General features: G+C 35.9%; 1 protein-coding gene and 1 long non-coding RNA gene across 3 annotated transcripts in view; one reads left to right on the top strand and one right to left on the bottom strand.

Annotated features, from left to right (window-relative positions):
* The window catches only part of KCNT2 (potassium sodium-activated channel subfamily T member 2), a 425,289-nt gene that overhangs the window by 8,864 nt on the left and 399,571 nt on the right, over nt 1–16,854 (top strand). The gene's annotated exons all lie outside the window — the stretch shown is intronic.
* Nucleotides 822–16,854, bottom strand: part of LOC309973135 — a 30,752-nt gene continuing 14,719 nt past the window's right edge. The window contains exon 3 of the long non-coding RNA XR_014326814.1: nt 822–1,274. This is a non-coding gene — a long non-coding RNA (uncharacterized lncRNA). The remainder of the gene's footprint in view (nt 1,275–16,854) is intronic.

Genomic DNA, 16,854 nt, shown 5'->3' on the forward strand with positions numbered 1-16,854 from the left:
TTATGAGGTTTTGGGGAAACATGCGTTCTCATTTCTGATGAGTACATACCTAGGAGTGGAATATTAGGACATAATGTATGCATATCTCTAGGTGTGATAGGGACCATCAGACACTTTTCCAAAAGGTCTATATCGATTGACATTCCCATTAGCAAGTGTGTAAGTTGCTCCACACCCTCAACACACTGATGTTTACCATCTTTGTAGTTTTAGACATTCTGGTGAGCAGGGAGCAGTAATTCTCTGAGGTTTTAATATGCATTTACTGATAAGGAATGAAGTTGAGTGACTTTCATGCCACAATCGGTCATTTAGCTGAGCCGCAGGCCATTTAAGCAACTTCCTCAAAGTCAAAAGACATTGTGCTACAACCACAATGGAACCCAGCGATCGGATTCCCTGAATCTTACTTTTAACCCATACAGATCTGCCTTTCAAATGATTTGCTTCCCATACTATTAAATGCATATAAATTAAATTGTCAATAACTCTTTTATACAATTTAAAATGCTATAAATATTTGCAAATGTATTTTAGTAAATACCTTCACATTTATGTGTTTATTTTATAATTATGTAAACATATTACCATACAGGTTTTTAATGTACGTACACAAACACATATATGTTTACGGAGAATTTAAAGTATTTTCAGAAGTGATTTTACTTTACAGATTTTCACTTTATTTGCAGTTGTTGAACATTTAAGATGCCACTCCACTGTTCAAGTGAAAATAATGGCTTCAAATTAATTTCAACAATATCTTTTAGATGTGTTATTTTTACTGTTTTTTCTCTTCTATTTGATTTCAAAGACTGATGGCCAAGTCATCAGTTGAGTGCTTTTGTTTCCTTTTTATTTTCATCAATATTTTTAAAACCAAGTATTTATTTCAAAGATATTTAGAAGAACATAAGAAAATTACCAACATGTTATTATTTCATAACACAAAGTTGTTATATGGTACAGTAAGTCCCCTAACGAGTTCCATTTCGAGAGCGCATTTGTAAGTCCAATTTGTTCATAAGTCCAACAAAGTTATTCTAGGTACCCAACACAATCAGCTATATAGTACTGTACTGTACTGTAATAGGTTTATAACACTTTTCACACAAATAATACATAAAAGACAAACAAACACAAAAATAAAGAAAACATTTTTAATCTTACAGTACAGTACCTTGAAAAGTATAGTAGTGCAGTACAACAGCTGGCATACAGGGGCACGTTCGCATCTTTGAAAGTTCGCAACTTGAAGGTTCCTATGTAGGGGACTTAACCATATTAAATTACCATTAGCAAGAACAGACTGCAAATAGTTAACCGTTAATACTAAATTTAAGCCCCAAACACTTGTATTTATTCTCAATATCCATGTTGCCACATTCTTAACAAATGTGTTCTATGTATTTGTAGGGCAGAAAGTTAGGAAAAATTTATAAGACTTAAGAGACTTTAAAAATTCTCCTATTTTAAAATTATAAGTAAGTAATATCCGTACTAAGTAACAAATGACTATTATGGTCAATATGTACCACAGGAGTTGAAGGAAAGAGAAATTTCTTCCAAAGACTTGATTTGGGAGGGTCTCAAGAATATTTACTTATTAAATTCTAATTTAGGGGAAGAGGACATCCAAGCAAAGACTCTGAGGTATGGAAAAGTGTAGAGAGTATTCTAGAATTAATGAGAATATCGACAGCAGAGCAGTGGTTTTGCACAAGGAAGCTGTGGAAGAAGTAAGAGGGGCTTTGAATCAGGAAAGGTTTGAATTCCAGATAAAACATTTGTAAATTATTTTATAAGCAATATGTAATCATTGATAGATCTAATTAAGGAAAAGGAATGTAGGAAATGCAGTTTAAGTAGCATTGCTTTGGCCGTTGTGTTAGGATGGATGGAGAGAAAAGGACGTAGGAGAACAAATTAAGCAGATAACTGGATGAATTCAACATGCAACAATTATACAGAAGCTCAATGGATGGAAAAAGGGAAAAACTGATGAAAACAGTTAAGAGCTTGATTTCCTTTGAGGCTGGTGGAGTTTACACTTCAGAGCTTATCGTTTGAACAGACACCATCAAGGATCTGAGAGGGACCCTAGTGATGTTGTTTCGAGGTCGTATATTTTTGTAAAAATTGGAAAGATGTCTGAATTGCAAGAGAATAAACTACTGTCTTTTTCTACTCTAATTTCCCCCTTCATCATATTTCCACTGAGTTAGTTGGCATTACAGGCTTTGGAGGACTCAACCAAGAAGTCAAGGAGAGAATACATGTAGTTGGAGATGAGTGAGGTATATTCTGCATTCACAATTGTATATAATTTGGTAATTGTTGTCTCACGTCTTCCTCTTTTGAGTATATATCAATGTCAGCCTATAGAAAATGTTGCCTTCTTTTTCATACAACCATTTTGAGAGCACCACTACTATTGCAAATACAAATTAGAGTTGCAAAAAATAGGAAAAGAAATTGTGAAGAGTTCATTATCCTTTCTCTAATTAATTTAAACCAGGAACAGCTTGTCATTTTCTATCACTGTTCCTGATCTGAGGTTAACTTTTCCTCCCCTTACCTACTCAGGTGTGTAATGATCTCCTTTAGGAAAGAGCTTAAAACATCCTGACACATTTCCTTGTCATCTTTCCTCCTTGATATCCTGAAAAACAATGTACAAGTTGCACTATACAAGCATGGCCTTAGATAAAGATCATCCTTCAGATTTATTTTAGAATATCTCCCCACTTCCATGGAGAAGCCCTAAACATTCCAGAGTTCCCTTTCCCACTCCTTAGGAGGCTAGTACCTTTACTTCTTCCTATGGGGACACCGCCAGCATAATCCAATTTAATAATTTGCATAGAAGTGAAGAACAGTGACTCTGGATTTGTTTAATTAGTTGTAAGGAAGCGAAAACACATATGGCCTCAATTCCTAATTATTGCATTTATTTTATTAGGTGCATTTCTAAAACTAGATTGCAAGCTCTTCCAAATGTTTCAACCCTTTAGAGGAAGAAGAAAAAACAAGTTGCTGTCTCCTTGGCAACTTATTCAAGCATACGGAGCACGTGCAGAAAGCTCTAAAAGCCTTCAGAGAAAACTGGTTGTCCCTTCCCTAATGTCCTTTTTCCAGGCATTCACCAGAGGGTACAACACACAACGTAGCTGCACATTTATGAGGCTTTTCTAGAAATCTGTGAGCAAAGTCACTTGATTGCCCCTGCACTAACACTGCTTCAACCTTCCAGACACTATTAATCTGTTAATAATTAATAATGATTAATTTTTGTGTGTCAGGTACTGTATTACGTACTTTAACTCCCTCAGAAACCTTACGAGATAGTTCTATCATTCCCTTTTTACACATAGGGTGGCTGAATTTCAGAGAGGGTTAAGCAACTTATTTAATTATATTAGAACCCAAACTGTCTGATCCCACAGTTGAATATTTAAACATTGGACTCACCACCTTTTTGACTCCAAGTGTGTATTATTCCAAAAACTTCATCATCAATTTTTCCTCTGGACAGAGGAAACTCTTAGAATCGGTCTTTTTCCAGTCTCTAATGAGGACTCATAGAGATTCAACACAGTATTTTGTATAATGATATTAAGCTGCATTTTGGTAGACTGTAATTTTATTGAAAGTTATCCTAAAAATATCTAATAAGTTATGTACTTCAAGATGGAAATAATAATTTCTTGGGGAAAATAAAGTGAGTCTTGCCTATGATGTGTAGTTAACATAAATTATTTTTGGATTGACCACTTAAAAATTTTTGCAGTAGTGGTTTATGATCACGTAATTATTTTCTTTACCTGTCATACATTTCCCAGCTATTCATAATTTTGGCTTTTGTCTTCCCTCGAAAACAATTATCTGGAACACTCCTAGTACTCTCTAATCATTTAGTCCCTTTCAAGGTATTGGTTTCCTGGGGCTGCTATAATAAATTATCAAAAACTGGGTAGTTTAAAACAATAGAAATTTATTTTCTCACAATTCTGGAGGTCAAAAGTCTGAAGTCAAGGTGTCAGCAGAGCCAGACCACCACCAGAGCCACTGGGGAAGAATCCTTCAGTGATTTTTTCTAGCTTCTGGTAGTTGCCGTCAATCCTTGTGATTCCCTGGTTTGCAGTGGTATCACCCCAATCTCTACTTCCATCAACATGTGGCTGTCTTCCCTGTGTGCTGTCTCTGTGTTTACGTGAATAAACCTTCCTCTTCTTTCTCTTATAACACAAAGCACTGGATTAGGGACCTTACTCTAGTTTAACCTAATCTTAACTTGATTACATCTGCAAAGTCCCTATTTCCAAATGAGGTTACATTCACTGGTATGGGGTTAGGACTTGATCGTACTATTTTGGGTGACATGGTTCAACCACAACACTCAATCTTAATAAAAATTCCCCATCTTCTCTTTGATGCATTTGAAACTATTGACCTTTTCTCTTGAAACTCCCCCTTCTTGTTTTCTGTGATACTGAGTTTTTCTGTTCTTAATCTTCTCTAACCTTGTTTGGCTCTGTCTTCTTGTTTTATCTTCTTGTTTCCTCTATTCCAGTAACTTTGGCTTTAGTTCTTTTTCTTCCATAATCTGAATCTCCATACATTTAATAAGCACATACCGGTAACTACACGTACTTATGTTTGCTGGACACTGGCTATGTAGAGAAAATTAATCATAGTCCCTGCTTGGGAACTTACAGTAAAACTGGGACATAGGTAGATATATCAATAAGTATAAAACTGAATAGAAAAGGGACATAAATAATACATTAAGAAAGCCTGCAGAATTGAGAAGACACTGCAACTGAATTTTGAAAAAAATGAAAAAGTGTTTACCAGGCTAATTTTCATGAATTTCTATTACACTATTTCTTGATGGACAGGTTTTAATGATGTAGAATATTTCTTTAATAGATATAGGAATGTTCATATTACTATTTCTCTGTGTTAACTTTTTAATAACTTTTTATAGAATAGTTTTAAATTCATAGAAATATTGCAAAGACAGTGCCAAGAACCCCTGTATACTTCTATTGTTTCCCCCATTGTTAGCATCTTACATTACCATGGTACTTTTGTTACAACTAATGAACCAATACGGATACATTGTATTTAACTAAACTCCATGCTTTATTCAGATTTCCTTAGTTGTTACCTAATGTCCTCTTTCTCTTCCAGAATCCCATCCAAATTATATTAAATATAAATATCACATTATATTTAGTCATCATGTCTTTTTAGGCTCATCTGGACTGACAGATTTTTAGATGTTATTTCCTTGACAATTTTGAGGGGGAACGATCAGCTGTTTTGAAGAATGTCCCACAGTTGGAGTTTGTCTGCTGTTTTTCTCATGACTGTTTTGAGGTTATGGGTTTGGGGAGGAAGATTAAAGAAGGGAAGTGTCATTCTCATTACATCATATCAAAGGTACATGCTATCATCATGACATCATTGATGATGCTAACTTCAATTAAGCTGAAGTGATGTTTGTAAGGTTTCCACACGAAGCTATTTTCCCCCCTTCCTATATTGTATTCATTGGAAACTAGTTACTAAGCACAGCTCATGTTCAAGAGGTGGGGAATGAAGCCCCACCTCTTGATGGGAGAGTCTTTACATAAATTATTTGGAATTCGTCCGTACTGAAAATTTGTTCTTCACTCCCCTTTATTTATTTATTCGATCATTTACATACATCAGCATGGATTTGTGGATGTTTAGTTTATTCTTTAGGTGATAATCCAAGACTACATATTTATATATTTTCTCAAATTGTTCCAACTTTGGCCATCGAGAGTTCTTTTAGGTTGACGCCAGTGTACTTTTGGCATGCCCCCATCATCTTGGTTTTTGAGCACTTCCTTACTTTCCAGTACTAAAAGACGATCCTGAACTCAGGATCATCTTGTAGATTTCTGCCCCAGCCCTAGAATCAGTGATTTCTCTGAGGAGCCCTGGTTCCTTTTATTGGAAAATAGTATTAGAAACAAAGATCTGGATACTAACTGTGCTTGTTTTACTGGAGTGTTATTTCTTCTAGGATCTTTCAGCCGGCAGAGCTAGGAAATATACGTGTGTATCCCAGTCTATGTTTACACATATACCTATAATAACTTCTAAATCTACCCATCTATGTATTAAGCCAAACATGAATTCAGGCTAATGGCTCTGACTATAACCCTGTTCTACAAGGTTTATTCTAGCCTTCCTTCTTGCTTATCTATAATCTCCCTTTCCAATGGTGAGAAGCCTGATTCCCACACCTAACATCTGTTTAGTTTTATTTAATTCCAGTATACATGCATAGCATTTTCAGAATTATTAACCCATGTCCACATGAGAAATAATTTTACCAACTAGAGTAGAGCTTACACACAGTTCCTTTGCCTTTAGTCTTACAGGCCCAATAATTTCTAAAGTTACTTAGGTCAGCAGCTTTTCTTCCCTGCCACCCCCCCACAGTGAGGTTCAGTCACACATTTGTAATATACTTAATAATTTTTACATTCTGCATTTCATTCTGAGCTCCCTCAACCTTGTAATTTTTTTGAATTTGGATATATTAATGTTTACTCCTTGTGATATAAAGTTTTATGAGCTTTTGACAAATGCATGTCATCATCTATCACTACAGTACCATACATAATAGTTTCACTGCCCTAAAAAATCCCCTGTGTTTCACCTAATCAAATTGTGAATTTTTAACTCACTAATTTTTATTATCTGGCTCCCTTGTTCTCCAGTAAATTTCTTATTGTCTTGGCTAAAGTCTTAAATTGTCTCTCCTCTGAATTATTATAATGAAGGCTGGGAGAGAAGGGGAGTATAATATTGAAACATTCACTTTGCTAACATATAAGGAATTCCAGCTCTGAAAAACTACTTTCTTTTGAGTTATATTTCTTAATGCATCAATGGAGCTATTCAATGAACCAAATCTGGCTACAACAAGATTTAATGAATTTGTCACCATATCCATATTTTATACACATTATTTACCTTAATTTGTTTGCTAAAGCTTGTCATAATTGTGGCTATAGTGTCATATCCTGACATTAATATATATTCTTGCAGTGTTTCATCATTAAACATCAAATTTCCATCTATTCTTATTTAATTGTTTCATTAAAAAACCAAATAACTGAAGTTTGCCAAATATCTGTTATGATCTATGGCACTATCAGTGGTGTCTTGAATTTTGCTTTATTAATATAGTTATGTCAAGAGACTCCCTGAATTGAAGCATCAATGACTAGTTAATAGACATCTTAAGCCTAACATATATAAAACAAAGTTCTTGATTCACCAACTCCATCCCAAGAAAGTCTACTTTATCCTCAGCATGTCGATACAAAAACCTGGACTGAACTTCAAAAAAATTACAGAGATGGGATCAAGAATAAAGATTAGGTATATGATCTGGTCCCCCACTTGCCTCGCAGGTGGAAGACTTCAAACATTCTTGAACTTGCCAGAGACCAGATTTTATATGGCTTTTATTTTGTATTTTGTGTCTGGACTGTACTTGCAGTTCTTCGGCCATGCTACATAGCTGATCAATTAAAAATAAGAAAAACAGATCTTATCTCACCTTCATTTCTTTCTTCTCTGATGCTCTTCTTTGTTTATATAGACCCAAGCTTTTGGCCTATATTATTTTCCTCTGCCTAAGGAAAATCTTTTAACATTTCTCATAGGGCAGGTCTATCAATTATAAAATCCCTCAGCTTTTGTTTGTCTGACAATGTCTTTACCTCTTCGTTTTTGAAGGATAAGTTTGCTGGGTATAAAATTCTAGGTTGGTAGATTGTTCTTTCAACACTTTAAATATTTCACTCCACTCTCTTCTTCTGTGTTTTCTGATGAGAAATCAGTTTTGTTTTTTTTTCCCCTAGACTCTAAAATTTTCTCTTTACTTTCTTTTTTTTTTTTTAAGTTTCAATGTGGTATGCTTAGGAGTAGTTTTTGGTATTTATTCTGCTTGCTATTGTCTAAGCTTCCTCTATCTGTGGTTTGGAGTTTGTCATTCATTTTTGAAAATTCTTGACCAGTGTTTCTTCAATTATTTTTTCTGCTCTCTTCTATGTTTCCTCTCCTTCTGGTATTCTAATTATACATACGTTATTCCTTTTTGTTTTGTCCCAGAGTTCTTAGTAGTTCTGTGGTTTTTTCAAATTATTCATTTTTTTATCTTTGAATTTTTGTTTGGAAAGTTTTTATTGACCAATCTACAAGCTCACCAATTCTTTCCTTGGCCTTATTCAGTCTACTGATGAGCCCACCAAAAGCATTTCTAAATTTCTGTTACAGTGTTTTTGATTTCTAGCATTTCCTTCTGATTCTTTCTCAGAATTTCTATCTCTGTTTACATTACCCCTCTGTTTTTGCATGTCTATTTTATCCCATTAGAGCTCTTAGCATATTAATCACTGTTATTTAAGATATTCTGCCTGATAATACCAACATCTGTGTCACATCTGAGTGTGGTTCTAATGTTTGCTTTGTCTTTTCAGACTATTTTTGTTGTTTTTGCCTTTTGGTGCAGCTAGTAGTTTTTTTGTTGAATTCTAGACATGTTATATCAGGTAATAAGAATCGAGGTAAACAGGCCTCTACCATGAGAATTTATGATCTTATCAGGATCTGAGCTTTGTTTCATATTTAATCAAGCTATAGGTGCCAGGGATTTCAAATTTCTCTAGCATCCTTGGTTTTGTCTCCCTTCTGGACTTCAGGCTTTCCTACATACCCATCTACGGAAAGAATGTGTCTTATAGCAGTTTCATCTGTGATCAACAGGAACCCTGTTGGTGTGGTGGCAAAGTGTGTGTGTGGGGGGTGAATGTTCTGTAATTTTCCATTTAAGTCTCATTCTTATAGTGAGCCTTAATCTTTGGCTGGTGACTTTCACAAGTGATTTTTTTTTTTTTTCTTGTATAGCCTTTAGAAAAATCCCTCCTCTCAATGTAAGACAGGAAGGACAGAGGGGGCTGGAGTGAGAGGAATGTCCTTCCTATGATTCTGGGATAAGGCTCAGGTCAAGTTTTTCCTCTTGGAGGGAAAGGCTTTGTTATGGAGAAGGTCTGGGCATATTTTGCAAGGATTACTCTCCCTCTGTCCCTGCAGATTCAGGAGGGGAATAATTCTCAGATCTTCATTTTGAGAACCTGATGGGGTTCCGGGAAGTAAAGCCCACAAAAGTGTGGGGGTCTCCTACAAGGCTAAAGCCCCCAGGAGCTTCTCATCTTACTCTAGTCCATACTTAGTCTCCAACAATTGTCAACATTATCAATTAAATCTTACCAGTTCATGGTTCAAGTGACTTGTGCTCCAGATAAGCAGATCTTGGTTGTGATTCTCTGGATTTACCTCTCTTTCCAGATTTCAGGGTAGTGGTTTGTCTGCAAACTCAATTCTTTTTCGGGTTCAAGAAAAATTGTTGATTTTCAATTTATCCAGATTTTCTTCTTGTAAGGACAGCAGTGAAGACTTGCTGGAACTAAAAGTTCTCTATATTGTTTTTGGTTTTTGTTTGTTTTGGGTTTTTTTTGTTGTTGTTCTTTTTTGTTTTGTTTTGCTTTTGGCCCTGCCACACAGCTTGAGGGATCTTAGTTCCCCAACCAGGGATTGAACCCATGCCCCCTGCAATGGAAGCACAGATTCCTAACCACTGGACTGCCAGGGAATTTCCAAAAGGTTCTCTATATTGTTGATACAAATGTTCCAGCTGCTTAAATGCAAAAATATCTTGATTGGATATAGTTATTGGTGACCTCTGTCACAGTAATGCATGACTGAGAATGGTCACTGGGATGCTTGTCTAGCTTGAACAATTGAGACAATGTCTCAGACTAGAAGAAACAGTATTTGGTCTTTTCACAGAGGGATTAGTGGAAGTGGAAACACTGTCTCAAGTTATATCTGATTTTAACAGCCCTGACCAGACAATGGAGCCACTCCACACTGTAGAGGCCTATAGTGGTTATCGTTTCCACACTGAAATAACAGTGACTCTGAAGAAAGAAACTAAGTCATGTGAATGACAAATCATTAATAAGTTGGACAAATAGTAAAACAATACTGACTCAGTGTATATTCAGATTTTCTTATAATGATGATTTTTGAATGTAACAATTCTGAGAAAACTCCTTACATCACATCATGTGCCATCCTAGCACAAGTGACAAAATGGATCAACCTTGAATGAAGCCAAAGTCCACGGTACCACCAAGTTACCACCCTGGGAACTTTCTGGACTGTAATTTATAGTTATGTTATAGACTGAATTGTACCTCCCCAAATTCAGACCTCAAAACCCTTACCCAAAATGTGACTGTATTTGGAGATAGGGTCTTATAGAAAGTAATTAAGATTGAGTGAGGTCATAAGAGTGGATCCTAATCCGATAGGACTGGTGTCCTCGTAAGAAAAGGAAGAGGCAGCAGAGATCCTCTTCCCTCCACACATGCACAGAGGAAAGGCCACCAACTGCCAGCCAGGAGGAGGGGTGTCACTAGAAGCCAACCCTGGCACCTTGATGTTGGACTCCCAGCCTCCAGAACTGTGAGAAAATGATGCATGTTGTTTAAGTTACCCAGTTTATGTATCTTGCTATGGCAGCCCTAAGTGACTCATACAACTGGTAGAGATGAACTGTTGGTTCTTCAGCCAGCAGGTATAAAGAAGTTAGGTCCAACACCTGACCGACTTCTTTGGATGTTGCAGATAGCATATAGCACAAGCGGAAATTTTGCTGCGGCCTCTGCACCATGCTAACAGACAGAAAGCCTAATCTCTTGAGGTAGAGGCCTTGAAATGAATCCAAACATTAATACCTCAAGTGCTGTCCTGAAGCCCATACCTCCTTCAGAACCCACGATATTACACATATCTGTGTATGGCCTCACAGCTTTTTGATTGGAACCTTTGGCAATAGACCATCAGTACCCCTCAGCCTCCAGGATTCTGCATGAAAGGGTTTATAGCTTGCCCAGTAGATTCAGAGATTGTCTCACTACAAGTCATGACTCTCTAATGGAACCTCCAAATAAGAGCCGAACAGGGCCTTGCATCCTTGGCCTCCCTAACAAATCCACCTTTAGACACAAAGCGGATGCATTTAGTGGACTAATGCAGCCTTCCAACATAATGATGGACCCCCAATAGCCCACAGCAGTGAGGCTCTGCAAAGTGGGCTGAACGTCAAAAGTGTTCTAGACACAGAGCACATCATCTCAACACTAACTGAAATTCATCTTTACACAGACTCGTGGGCCAACACTAAAAGCCTAAAAATTGTCAGGCTACTGGATACGAACTTAGGGCTATAATACTAAAAATACATCTATATGAAACCAGATATAATAACTTGTTCATGAACTTAAATCTTGACATCACACACATGTATGTCCAAGTAAAGGGACTATGTTTCAGTCAAAGTATTTTCCGACAAAGCACAATCAAGAACATAGAGCTATTACTTCTGGTGTAGCCCACATCGTACACTCAAAGGTGCCAAGAAAATGAAACCAGATAAGAATGCCAGTGTTCTTTTCAAAGCCTTTATTATTTGTGATTATACGAGCAAGGTCAAATGATCTGATTGTCTTCAAATTCTTGTAAGTTTCACATGGCCATACCCCTTCTGCCTTGGCAGTACTCCTAGAAACCCATGAATCAGGGAGTGGAGAATGAAAAAATTTTGAGAAGAAACAGTACGTCTTCCTCCTTTTCATAGCAGTGTTGTTAAACATGTGTAACATCTACTGTGTGTGTGTGCGTGTGTGTGCTTTTTCTGATCTCTGAAGATACAAGGAAAATTTTTAAATGCTTGCTTTAACCTCAGTAGGTGGAGGCAAAGATTGTATTGCTCAAACAAGGACACCTGAGCAGACATGACCTTGGACACTGAGTTTGCCTCAAGTGGTTTTATGGACCCCCTTCTCAGCCCCATAGATTGCTTATGAGAACAACATGATGGCTTTATGTCCCTACTCAATTCATTATTCTGGACACAGGACAATCAGTCTGTCTCATTCCCAAGAGGGCATTCGGACTTTAGCTGGTTGGATATAAAAATCCCTGACCCTGGGAGATGAGTAGGGGGAAGAAAGTAAATAAAATATTTCCTCTTTCTATTACAGACATATACAAACAGCCTGAAATATCTTTCTACAAAGCTTTTAGGCAATGCCTTACAAATCTGAGTCCCTCCTAAGTGTGGCTATGCCACATCCCACTTGATCCAGCTGCATGGCTTCTCACTGATGCTCCACTCTCAGAAAATAGTGGGCAAACATCTCAACTCCCAGACACACCGTGAAACCCACTAGGAGCTTGTATCAATCAGAACCAATACAATGACTTACAATTACTGAGTCTCCCCAGGGTATGAGAGACACATCAGGATGGTTTGGAGGCTCATGTCCGTGCCCCTTTTGATAGCAAAGCAAAGATCTGACTAGCTTAAGTGGAACAAAACCATTGACTGATGACAGCATTCCTGGCGTTCAAGGTTTTCCCTATAGCACTTGGTTTGCAGATTTTGGTCTTAGAATGACCTCCCTGTACTGTTCTTTTGGGGATTTCTTGAATTTTTTTTGTTTTTTTGGTTAATTAAGTTATGCATTCGCAAGCATCCCTTAAACTAACTCAAATATATGTGACATGAAGTGGAGACAGGGCTTATTCTCCCTTCTGGAGACTCTCATCTTGCCCAGGCTCCTGGCTGTGGTCCACAGAGTCCATGCATGCCTCGTCCATGCTGTGAAATAATGAGAATTCTCGGGACTGCTTACAGTCAGCACGTGAATTTCAACTGAAGACTGAATGTCTTTAATGGTTTTATGACTGTTCAGATTTTCTCTTTCTTTTTAAATCAGTTTTTATCAACTTCTACTTAAATAATAATTCTAGGAACTCTAGGAATTTATTTCACGTATTTTCAAATATATTGGCATACATTTGTTCATAATAGCCTCATTATTTGTTTAACCTCTGTAGCATTATTTATGTACAATACTTCATTCTTAATAGTGTTTAATTCTACCCATTCTCCTTTCAGTTCTGATTAATCTTAATCTTATCAAAGGATTATTTACTTTACTAGTCATTTCAAAGAAATTAATTTTTTTTTTTTTGGGGTACGCAGGCCTCTCACTGCTGTGGCCTCTCCCGCTGTGGCGCACAGGCTCCGGACGCGCAGGCTCAGCGGCCATGGCTCACGGGCCCAGCCGCTCCGCAGCATGTGGGATCTTCCCAGACCGGGGCACGAACCCGTGTCCTCTGCATCGGCAGGTGGACTCCCAACCACCGCGCCACCAGGGAAGCCCAGAAATTAATTTTTGACTTTATTTGTCATCTGTTTTTCCAACTTCATTATGACCTGTTCTTATCTTTATTATTTTCCTTTTATTTGGTTGGATTTAGTCTGTTTTTTTATTTTTAATATTATAAGATAGATATTTAGCTCATTAATTTTTACACTTCTTTCCTAATGCAAGAATTTTAGTCTGTCCATTTACCCAACACTCCAAGTTATGATACCTAGTATTTCCTCTATTTTAAATGTCTAAAAATTGCCTAAGTTCCACAGTGATTTCTTCTATAAACCACGAGTTGCATGTGTTAATTTTTATATTTCCAAATGTAGTTTTATTCTAGTCATCCTTTGTTATCATTATCTTCCTTAATTGTAACGTCATCAGACAAGTTCCAATATTAGCAAATATTTGAAAGTTTTAAAAACTACTTTTATGACATGGCACACCATCACTTTTCATAAATATTCTACATGTGCGTGAAAAAATGTATATTTTTCAAGTGTGAAGGTACAATATTCTGTATATATTATTAATTCTAATTTGGCAATGGTGTGATCAGAGCCTTCAAATTGCTTATTTTTAAAATAGATATAATAAAGTAACATGAATGATGATACTTTTGTCAATTTTACTTGCTCTCTCTTCTCTCTCTCTCAATCTCTCTTCCTCTCTCTTTTTTTCCCTCCCTTTCTTCCTCCCTCGTGTGTTGTTAGATAAAATTTTAAAGTTTTTATAAATTGTTAAATACACATTTTGCCATTACGTGCTGATCCTCTTTACCTCTGCTAATGTTTTGCAGTGTAATGGAGTTTTTTCTGTTCAATTCAACAACTCTGGCTTTTCACTGCTGAGTTCAGCCCAATTAGTGTAATTGTGATTTTCAATTGTCTCTATTTTTTTCCTGCCATCTTATAATAATCATTCCCTATTTCTATAATTTTCTATTTCTCTCATTTTCTGAATTTTTCAGTGTTCTTTTCTTTCTTTTTATAGGAAGCAAAAACTTTATTACCATAGTACAATAATTTAATATTAAATTTGGCACTGAGCTTCCTAACAACCAGGACACAAAGGGAAACATTGGTTCACATATTTCTCCTTAACAACTGCAAATTCAGTGTGAAAATAGATGAAAATGCCTTTTCTAAGAAATGAAAGTACATTGATTTTTTTTTTTTTTTGAGAGAAAATTTATCCAAGTACTAAAGTCTAAAAAGAGTGTCTGGTGTGGAACTCAACTTATATAGGGCAGTACAACATGATGGTTGTCACTAACAACAGTTCACAGGAGAAGGGCAAGGGTGGTTGGAAACTACTTTTTTTTTTTAAATTGAAATATAGTTGATGTATAATATTATGTTAGTTTCAGGTGTACTAAATAATGCTTTGACATTTGCATACATTATGAAATGATCACCATGACAAGTCTAGTAACCATCTGTCTCCATACAAAGTTATTACAATATTATTGACCATATTCCTTATGCTTATTTATTATCTAACTGGAGGTTTGTACCTGTAAATCCTCTTCACCTATTTTGCTCACCCTTCCCTCCACCATCCCTTCTGGCAACCACCCATTTGTTTTTTGGATATATGAGTCTGTTTTCCTTTTGTTTTGTTTTTTAGATTCCACATATAAATGAGTTCATGAGGTATTTGTCTTTCTGTCTGACTTATTTCACTTAGCATAATATTCTCTAGATCCATCCATGTTGTCGCAAATAGCAAGATTTCATTTTTCAGTTTCCTTTTCTTATTCAATTTCCTACCTCTATTTTTATTATTTAAATGATTACCTTTAAATTTTATAAAGTTAATCCATATTTTACTCACCTTTCAACAAGGGAACATTTTAATACTTAATATATCTGTTTATGCCTTTCCCAATTTACATGCTATTATTGTTCATTAATTGAACAACTTTCCTTCAACACTGCTATTTAAAAATTATATAAATTTAAAAAAGCAATATTTATTTAAATATATCTATAGATTTACCAACTTAACGGCACCTTAGGCTATCCTTCTGTTGTTATTTTATAGAAACATTCATTGTTAATTATATTTATTTATTGACAGGGTCACAGGAACACAAATATTTAGCTAGACTTTATATCTGGGTGTGTCAGTGAAGGTGTTTCTGGGTGAGCTTATTACTTGAATTGGTTATTTTTAGTAAATTCTTAGTTTTTTATCTAAAAATAATTTTTTAATATTTTTTCTTCAAACATAGTATTTCTACGTTCTCAATTAGAGGCTGATTTTATTTACTCTTAGCTATATAAGGAGAGCATTCCACCACCTTAACAGTTTCCATCTTTCCTTAAAAGGCATCTTAAGTCTAGTCGTCTTCATTTTGCTGGTGATTTGTCATTTATCTTTGCCTGCTTTAAAATTTTCTCTTTGTCTTCGGTGTCCTTAAGTTTTATGAATATATGCCAAGGTGTAGATGTATATTTAGTCATTTACATGCCTTCTGTGTTCCTGGCTTCCTATCTTCATTTGTTCTGAAAAATTCTCAGCCATGATCTCTTCAAGAGCTCTCTCTTTTTCCTTTTATATATTCTTTCTCAGACTCAGATTAGAGATACATTATGCCTTCTCTTTATTTCCTCTATTTCTCTTTCACATGCATTTTGGGTTATTCACAGTTACACATTTTATATACTTTGATTGATAATTTCAGTATCTAAAGTCCATGTGATTGTCAATCTTTTGGTTTCGGTTTTTGATCATTCTCACTCTTAAAGGCAAGAATCTGTGTATGTTTGATGATTTTTGATTGTCAACTAATATTTTCTTGATATGCAGGAATACTGAAGGCCTATTTTTCTGCCAGGTTCCAGAAGTCAGCACTGTGCCTTGGAACATTTTAGAGCCCCAAGCAGCTAGATAAAGTGGCAGCAATAGATAATCCTAGAATCTCAATGGCTGAAGATGATATTTCTATTTGTTTTTATATGTAAAAATGCAAACATATACAAAATACTGTAATTGTGCATACCATATACAAAGTGCAAAACATTTAAATGAATATTATGTTTTATAAACATGTTTCTGTAACAATAGTTTACACTTGTTTGTATTATCTCTCATTCATGCTACTTGTTTTTAATGGGCAACCCATGGATTGACAGTACATGTTGTTCTAGCCCCAGGGTCCAGGCCATGTGGGACTACCAGTCACTAGGACAGAGGGAAAGAGATGCAAATTGCATACAATTTCTTAAAGCTTCTGCCTTGAGATCACACAAGTCACCTCAGCTCTCGTTTCATCATCCAAATCAGGTTCCAGGCATGTTTTTAATATAAAAACTGTGTCAGTTCTGCTGTGTACCTCCAACACCCTCCTTTCATCACTTCCTGGTTGTCTGCGGTTTAACATGTATTCTGTGGTTCTAACATTTATGCTCAATTTCATAACTAATTTTTCTATTTTCTGCAAATCTTAGTTTTATATCTGAGTGTATTTTTTTTAATCACTGGTACTTTCCAGCTGTGGCTTCTC

The sequence above is a fragment of the Leucopleurus acutus genome, assembly GCF_964270905.1.
Source record: "Leucopleurus acutus genome assembly, chromosome: 2".
NCBI lineage: Eukaryota > Metazoa > Chordata > Mammalia > Artiodactyla > Delphinidae > Leucopleurus > Leucopleurus acutus.